Consider the following 8,805-nt stretch of genomic DNA (forward strand, 5'->3'; position numbering starts at 1 on the left):
CCTACTGGGGATCAGGCCTGCAACCCGGACATGTGCCCTGACCAGGAATCCAAGCAGCGACCTGGTGCACATCAACCACCAGCCAGGGCACCCACTGACATCTTGATTTCGGAATTTTGGCCTCCAGAACGGTGAGACCAAAAAATTTCTGTTGGTTAAGTCACCTAGTTGGTGGTACTTTGTACGGCAGCCTACCAAATTAATTGAGGGATGAAAGAGAATGCCTGTGTCTACATGTAAAATAATGATTTGCTCAGACGGAATAAGCTGAAATGAGAGCTGTGAGCGACCAGGGATGAGGAGAACCGCGGGTGGAAGGCAGTTCCCGGACTCAGCCAGCAGATGGCGTCGTTGCTTGAGCCGCTCTCTGGGCGGGAGGAGGAACCGGGTGGGTCGCTGCAATCTGTCAGATCCTTGCCAGGAAGTGGCCGGAACATGGTAATCGCTGGATTTGAACACGACGGTAACTGTGTCCAGCATCCTCTGTGGTTCGTGGTCTGCAAGCAGGGGCTTGTGGGAAATATTTATGGCTGTTATAACCTAGGCAGGTGTGCAGTGTGGTGCGTGGGCATGGAATTTAAACTTTTGCTATATCTGATTAAAATGCAAACTCTTAGAGCAGTGGTTCTCAACCTTCCTATTACCGCGACCCTTTAATACAGTTCCTCATGTTGTGGTGACCCCCAATTTCATTGTTACAAACTGAACATAATTAAAGCATAGTGATTAATCACAAAGACAATATGTAATTATATATGTGTTTTCCGATGGTCTTAGGCGACCCCTGTGAAAGGGTCGTTCAGCCCCCAAAGGGGTCGAGACCCACAGGTTGAGAACCGCTGTGCTAAGGGAAATAAATGAGCAGAGAAAGACAAGTACTGCATGGTCTCACATGTGGAATCTAAAAATAAAACAATGATGTCAGATGGGCACTAGACTTATTGGGGTGATTGTTTCATAAAGTACACGAATGTCCAATTAATGTGTGACATACACTTGTACGTCAACTGCAATTGAAAAAGAAAGAAAGAAAGAAAGAAAGAAAGAAAGAAAGAAAGAAAGAAGGAAAGAAAGACAAAAAGAAAAACTGAGTTCATAGATACAAAAAACAGATTGATGGAAGGTGAATGCAATAGGTAAATGCTCAAAATTGCCAACTTCCAGTTATAAAATAAATCATGTAAATAAAGAACTGAATGTACACCATAGTGACCAGGGTTAATAGTAATGTGTTGTATATTTTAAAGTTGTTAATAAAATAAATCTTTAATGTTATTATCATAGAAAAAATTCTAACTATTGTAACTAAAAAAAAGAATTTAAGGAACTGATACCAGAACATGATCACACATGGTTTAATGTCTTTGTTTTTTAATGGTCTAACTCTGCTATTTGTCAAGATATTTATCATAAAGAGCCTATAAAATTTTAATAGAAATCCAGTTGTTGATTATATAATTAGTTCTCTGAGTAGAAAAAAAAAATATAGACACTTGAAATGGCACAGAATGGGTTTGAATATCTCTAGTTTGGGCAAGTTATTTAATGCCATCACACTTCAGTTTCCTAAACTGTCAAGAATAAATAGTCATTCTTGTCTCATAACCTTCAACAAAATAAGAGACAAAGTATTTACTATAGTTCCTGAGCCCTAGCAGGTTTGGCTCAATGGATAGAGTGTTGGCCCAGGGACTGAAGGGCCCCAGGTTTGATTCCAGTCAAGGGCATGTACCTGGGTTGCAGGCTCCATTCCCAGCCCCAGTCATGGCAGGTGCGGGAGGCAACCAGGGAGGCATCGAATCAATGTGTCTCTCTCACATCCATGTTTCTCTCTCTGTCTCTCCCCTCCCTTCCACTCTGTCTAAAAACAACAAACAAACTACACATATACAGTTCCTGGTATCAAACAGGCCTCCGACATGGTAGCTCCATTATTTTCTGTAAGTAAGCGAGTGTCTGGAGGTTTAGCGTGCAAAGAGCGTGTTTTCTCTCAAGCAAATGTCTGAGATCAAGGTCAAAGTCATAATATGCAGCCGTGGCCGGCCTTCCCACCCACACAGGGCCTCCAGGCACGTCAGCGGGCGCGCTCCTGCCCACTTACTGCTTGGAACTAAATGCGGTAGGAACATTCCTGGGCCCCGGAGCGGCTCGTTTCTCCCTGGCTCGCTGTGTGGCGGGCGCTTCCGAGGGCTTTGTGCTCTCCGCTGACTTAGTGGGAGTTTGCGTGTGGGAAGAAAGAACAATTTGCTATAAAGATCCCTGCTGTGGAGCAGAGAAGGTTACTTTACCGTAAAAGGAGCAAATTACGCGACTTCTTTAATGTCATCCAGATGACTTTCCCCTCTTCGCTCTTTAAGCTCTGCTTCCAGTCCCGCAGCCTTTCCTAGCGGCAGAGGCTGAACTTGGCAGGAGCCGCAGCCCCCACCGTCACACCCACGGCTGGCAGCGCATGGGTGTGCTGGCTGTGCCTCCTTTAACTCCAGAATTCCATTTGACACGAGCCCCTTCCGTGCGGATGAATGCTGTGTCGTTTACAAAGTGTTTAATGTGTTAGTTCACACAGTGTTAGGGCTGGGTGCATCGGCCTTTTCTGTGAAGGGCCGGGTAGTGAATATTTTAGGCTCTGCAGGCTGTATAGTTTTTATCTGTTGCAAGTACTCAACTCCGTGCTTGGAGAGTGAGAACAGCCACAGACAACACATAAACAAATGGGCATGGCCGTGACCCAATGAAGCTTGGTGTAGGGACCCTGAAATTTGAAAATCATTTCATTTCCACATGATACAAAATAATCTTTTTTTAAAAAATTCCCCTTTAGCTCACAGGCTGTAGAAAAATACGTGTAGCCTGGCCGGCGTGGCTCGGTGGTTGAGTATTGACCTATGAACCAGGAGGTCAGGTCATGGTTTGTTCGATTCCTCATCAGGGCACATGCCCGGGTTGTGGGCTTGATCCCCAGTAGGGGGCATGCAGGAGGCAGCCGATCAATGATTCTCTCTCGCTAATGTTTCTATCTCTCTCTCCCTTCCCCTCTGAAATCAACAAAAATATATTTTTAGCCCTAGCTGGTTTGGCTCTGTGGCTAGAGCATCGGTCTGCGGACTGAAGGGTCCCGGTTTCGATTCAAGTCAAGGGCACATGCCCGGGTTGAGGGCTCAATCCCCAGTAGGGGGCATGCAGGAGGCAGCCGATCAATAATTCTCACCATTGATGTTTCTATCTCTCTCTCCCTCTCCATTCCTCTCTGAAATCAATAAAAATATATTTAATATATGTATATTTTAAAAATAGGCATAATTTGTCTATCATCTATCCCTGACCTAGAAGATTATGAGAAATGTGTTGAAGCTGCTTCTCAAGGCTCTTCACTTTATAGCTGAGATTCTGGGGCACAGAGAGATGGAAATATGTTCCTCCAGCTCATACCGCAAGTGGGTTATAGAGACAAAACCTTATTCCCATCTCCTGACTCCGAAATCAGATTTTTAAAAAAAACATGTCATTCTTCAACAATCACCATGATCGATACACATCCATGCAGACATTAGGATGAGCTTGTAATTGATCTGTGGACACAAATGTCTGTCTCCTACTTGGCTCTTCTGGTCTCAACTTGGAGAGACTTGGACTCTGCAAGATGACTCCCTCCCCTGGCCATTCCCAGCATGCCCTTGGGTCAAAGAAAGCATGTGCGGCCTCTCTCCTGACTCCACTGCTGCTTGAGCTGACTATTAGGATATTTGGGCTAAAAGGGTCCTTAGAGATTTTTCTTGGCTCACACCTTCAAATTATGTGGGAGAAACTGAGGTCCGGAGAGTCTAAATGAACTGCCCAAGACCAACCTTTGGCAGCATCTAGAAGCCAGATCTCTAGACACCCCAGCCCAGAGCTGTTTTAATTGCACCATGTAGCCTGGCACCATAGTTCACCAGAAGGAATTCTATTACTCAAAATTAAAGCATGCTTTTGTGTAACGTCCAGAGAACACATATGTTAATTACCATCAATTACCAAGTCATTCTTATATCTCAGGACTGTACTAGACACCCAAACATTATTTAATCCTTTCCTTCTTATCTCCATTTTACAGATCGGAAAACAGAGGCTGGGAGAGTTTACAATCACGTATTTTATGCCCCATAGCTGGTAAGTAATAGAGCCACAGTTCAAAACGACTTATCTTTTTAAAACCAGAGCGCTTCCCTTTCCAGGTCGCCTCTGTCGGGTGCTCTTGTTTTAAGCCACAGAAACGGCAACAAACTGACGTAAATTACAAGCATTTATTGGGGTAGGGGGTCGAAGGGGGCAGTGTGACTTCAAGCGTCAGGCCCCACTCGGCCTTCCCTGGCCTGTTGGAAAGACCTCAGGCTTCAGGCCCGAGTCCTCAGTCACATCCAGGGAGGGCAGATGTGAAGCTGAATCACCTGTCGAACAACATCCCCATCCTGGGCTCTCCTTGGACCAATCTCTGCACTGGCCTGTGGGCTGAAGGCGGAGTTAATCCTCAGACCCCACCACTGGAGTTGGGAGAGAGGTTAAGGCACTCAAAATGAATGCTTGTCACATAAAGGAGAGAAGGGTGCTCCCTCCGGAAAGGAAAACCGGGGGCTGAGGGGGGGAAGGGTTTAGAAAAAGAACGGAGGAATGACTACTTTGCAGGCAATCGATGCATGCACTTGACCGCCTCTGTGTCCACTGTACGTTAACGGACAGGGTGAAAGATGCAGACGGCAGTGTAAACCTCGATGGTGTCCCCCGCTGCGTGCTCTCAGGCTGTAGGGGAAGGACTGCTCCAGGCGCACACGCACACGTCTTAAGCAAGCACCTCTGGGTTCTCGCCTGCACGCTGGGCATTACTAAGTGAGTAGGGATCAGCCTATCAAGGCAGGGCCTTCCCGAAAGCTATGCGAGCTGTTCCCGGGGCGGAATCTGCACTTTCTAGGGACAAAGGAAAGGGACTAGTGGTGACCCGGTCCTAGTCTTTCTGACCCACATCCAATCCTCTTTTGTTGTCCCAGCCAGTGTCTGACTGTCAGACTCCCCACCGCCCATCACAGCACGTGGTGGCTGTCACATGTCGGCCATCTCCATGTGACCTCGGTCTCCGTAGGGAAGGACGGTTTTTTACCCTCTTTGGTCCTCAGCCTGGACAGGGCGGGGCTCGAGAAAATGAACAGCATCTGCCTCATAGGATTACCTGAATATTGGGTGATGAAAGTTTCCATTCATTCTAAGATGCACATTTTCTCATATGTGAACACCTCTGAAGCTGAGATCCATTCTTGCAATGAACTGACTGTTTGTGTTGCGCCCTCACCCCCTAAATTCGTTTGTGGAAACCTGATGCCCAAGAGGATGGGATTAGGAAGGGGCGCCTTTAAGGGACCCTCTTAGGTCAGGAGACTGGAGCCTCGTGAATGCTCTTACAAAAGGAACCCAGGGCAGCCCCCAGGCCTTGGCCACAGGAAGTTCCAGCTAGAAGGCGCCGTCTATGAGCCAGGAGCCAGGCCTTCTCCATGCACCCAACCTGCCGGCACCTTGATCTCAGACTTTCCAGCCCCAGGCATGTGAGGAAAACTTTTCCGTTGTTTATAAACCACCCAGTTTACGCTAATTTGTTGTAGCAGCCCGATCGCACTAAGACAGTCCTGCGATGGTCTATCTTCGTGTTTCATCAAATAACGGTGAAGCTTACCACCAAAGGTGTCTGATAGTCAACAAAATATGATGTTATTATGCAGGCAGTCTCCTGCCTTTGACAAATGCCCGAAAAACCTGCCCAAGAACCACCTATCCACTTTGTCAACCTCAAGAGATTCCCTTTACATTCCCGACAGCATCCGGGTGACTTTCGTCACTCCCCATCCCTCTTGTATTTTAAATGTATCCAGCGTGTTTTCAAAATTATTTTTATTTCCATGTCCATGGACACTAGTGACAGTATTCCAGGCAGTGCTTAATCTGACTTGTCTCTATTTTCCATTACCAGCTCACACCGCCACCGAGCGTGAAGTCATGGGAAGAACTTTGCACTGTTTTGGAAAGAATCATTTTCATTCTAGTCTGGTTTTGCCACTCATCGGCTACATGTCTCATCTGTCGTCATCCACAAAATGGGGTGGGGGGGGTGATGTGCGAGGTCCAATGAGATCATACGTGCGGGCGTCCTCCACCATCACCGCCTCTGGAGTCTGGAGGACAGAAGGCCGCGCTCCCCGCAGTGACGCCCGTCCTGGGCAGCTTCCAGCGCTGGGGAAGAACAGGGTGTCTATCCAAGTGCCATGACCGCTTCCTCTCTGCACCCCCACTACCACTGGGGTGCTTTCTGTTCTGGAAACATCTACACGACGTGGGGAACAAAGTGGCTGATTGTTCCATGTGACTGCACCCAGTTCCCAGCAGGAATGTGAACTCCGTCGCTTTAAATGTCAGTGTCCCCCCGACTCCGCGGGGTCCCAGCAGGGACTGCTCGCTTTGCCAGGGCCACTAGGGGCGCCTTATCCTGAGGTTTTCAAGACGGCGTGAGACTGGACTTGAGACTCTTCCTTTCAGTGTGACTTTCCAGGGACAAGCTCCCTTCTATGTTTGGCATTAAAGTAGTAATCATTTATTGGTGGGTTTTTTTTTTCCTTTTTAACTTCCGGCTTCCCCCTGCTTTGCGCACAATTAAAACCGAGTTTGTCTTGTACTTGGCTGTCGGCGTAAGCTATGGAGTGGGAGTGGGTGGCCATTAGGGCCCTAGGAGCTACTTAGCCCTCGTGCTAAGTAACTCCATCTGTGCTCGGTTCGCACACGTGGCCTCTCTTCTCTGGGCAGCTCACAGTGATCCGAAAAGGCTGAGTGTCTTGTGTTTGAGATGAAGACACGGAGGCGATTTGTCAGAAGTTATGACTCAGAACTGAGCTCAAACCTTCTGAACACGGGACCTCCAGCCTTTTGTTTTTTGTTTCTGATTTTTGGTTTTGGTTTTGTCCCAGGGATAAGAAAAAAGAAGTGAAGTCCTGGTTGGTGTTGCTCAGTGGTTGGAGTGTCAGCCCCCTCGTACTGAAGGGTCTCAGGTTTGATTCCTGGTCAAGGGCACGAAACTGGGTTGCAGGTTCGATCCCTCCCCCCAGCTGGGGCAGGTTCTGGAGGCAACCAATTGATGTGTCTCTCTCACATCAATGTTCCTCTCCCCCCCCCCCTTTCCCTCCCTCCTTTCCATTCTCTCTAAAACTCAATGGAAAAAATATCCTCAGGTGAGGATTAATAAAAGCAACAACAAAAAAGTGAAAAAAATATTTGAGGAAGCATTTGGCACTTTATGTTCAATTCTCATCAACTGGAGGTCATCTTCCACTCTCTGTATGTCTTTCTTTCATGTTTTATTCCTTAAATGAACTTGTCAGTGAATCATTTTCCTTTGTACTTTTTTCTGGAACAATCCCAGATTCTTATGGTGTTACAGAATACGTCAAGCTCAAGGCCTTCCATAAAGCAGACAGCCTCAGGGAAGCAGTGAAGGATAAATTACATGAATGAGTTAGTACAAAGCTGCTAATAAAACCTACGATACAGGTGAAGGCAGAGGGTACAATTTGCTGACAAAGCTATTTAGTACTAACTACCAAGAACTAGAAATACAGAAGATAAAGAAGTAGAAATTATTTATTTAAATTGCAAAAAGTAACAGAGACTTAACGAAAAGAGGAAAACAGGAATGAATTTCCAGCCCCGACACTTATTTATGTAAATAGTCACAAAGAAAGAACTTCTTTTTTGACGTAGGACTGCGTTTTCCTTAGACAAATAGAAAGAAATTACATTATATGTTGTATGTTGGCCAAACTTGATCGGTGATTGGAGTTCCTAAAACACAATTCTTATACTGTATTAAATCTTTTCCATTTCACAACTTTTTTTCGTGTTTTTAATGTTTGATTACTGTATTGTGTTACTACTTTTGTAGTAAAGTTTGTTTTCTACATGTGTTACTTTTCTTTCTAAAAACAAAAAAAATTTCTCTTTGAGAAGTCTATAAGAAAAGAAAAAAATAGTCTGTAAACGAATCAGATTTCATAGATTCATAGCTACAATTTCATGGTTTCTCACAAAAACCTTACTAGTTTAAATGATTTAGGAACATAAATTGAAATGAAACTTATAGGATAATGTTTGGTTAACCAAAAAAGATGCAGAACATATATTTGGAAGGAAAGGTGGGGGGAAACGTGTATGTAAAGTTAGGCCGGCGCTCTATCGAAGCGGGAGTTATTTCCGAGATGAACAGTTCTTGGGGGAATCTGCTGGAACAGAGAGCAGAGCCCCGTTCAGATTTGGCGTCTCCTTCCCGGCACATCCAATGAAGCCAAGTGGCATTTTCCTCGGCAGGAAAACATGATCACAAGCCGCAGCAAGAAAGGATGCTTCTCTGGTCATATCTCCATTGGAGGGCCTTTGAGGCCGCAGGGGCCGCGTCCCGGAATAAGTACGGCGAGGGCGTCCCTGGGCCAAGTCAGGGCGACCCGCGCGCACTGCCGAGACCCGCTGGCTGCGCACGGAGCGCCCGGCGTCTCCGCCCGCACAGAGACAGTGCCGCGCGCCGCCGTGTCTCCAGGCGCCTGGAAGCTGCGTTGGGGGCCGGGAGCGGGGGGCCGGGCCGCTGGGCCGCTGGGCTCCCAAGCACCTGCTCCTCCGCGCGCTCCCAGGCGTTCCCCGCGGGCTGGGCCGGCGCTGCGAGCCCATCGCCGGGCACTCGGGAGGGCGCGCCGCACCTGGGCCCGGAGGCCGCAGCACCCGCCCCGCGGGGAGGGGAGGGGAGGGGGG

The sequence above is a fragment of the Myotis lucifugus genome, unplaced genomic scaffold, assembly GCF_000147115.1.
Source record: "Myotis lucifugus unplaced genomic scaffold, Myoluc2.0 scaffold_27, whole genome shotgun sequence".
In the NCBI taxonomy this organism is placed as follows: domain Eukaryota; kingdom Metazoa; phylum Chordata; class Mammalia; order Chiroptera; family Vespertilionidae; genus Myotis; species Myotis lucifugus.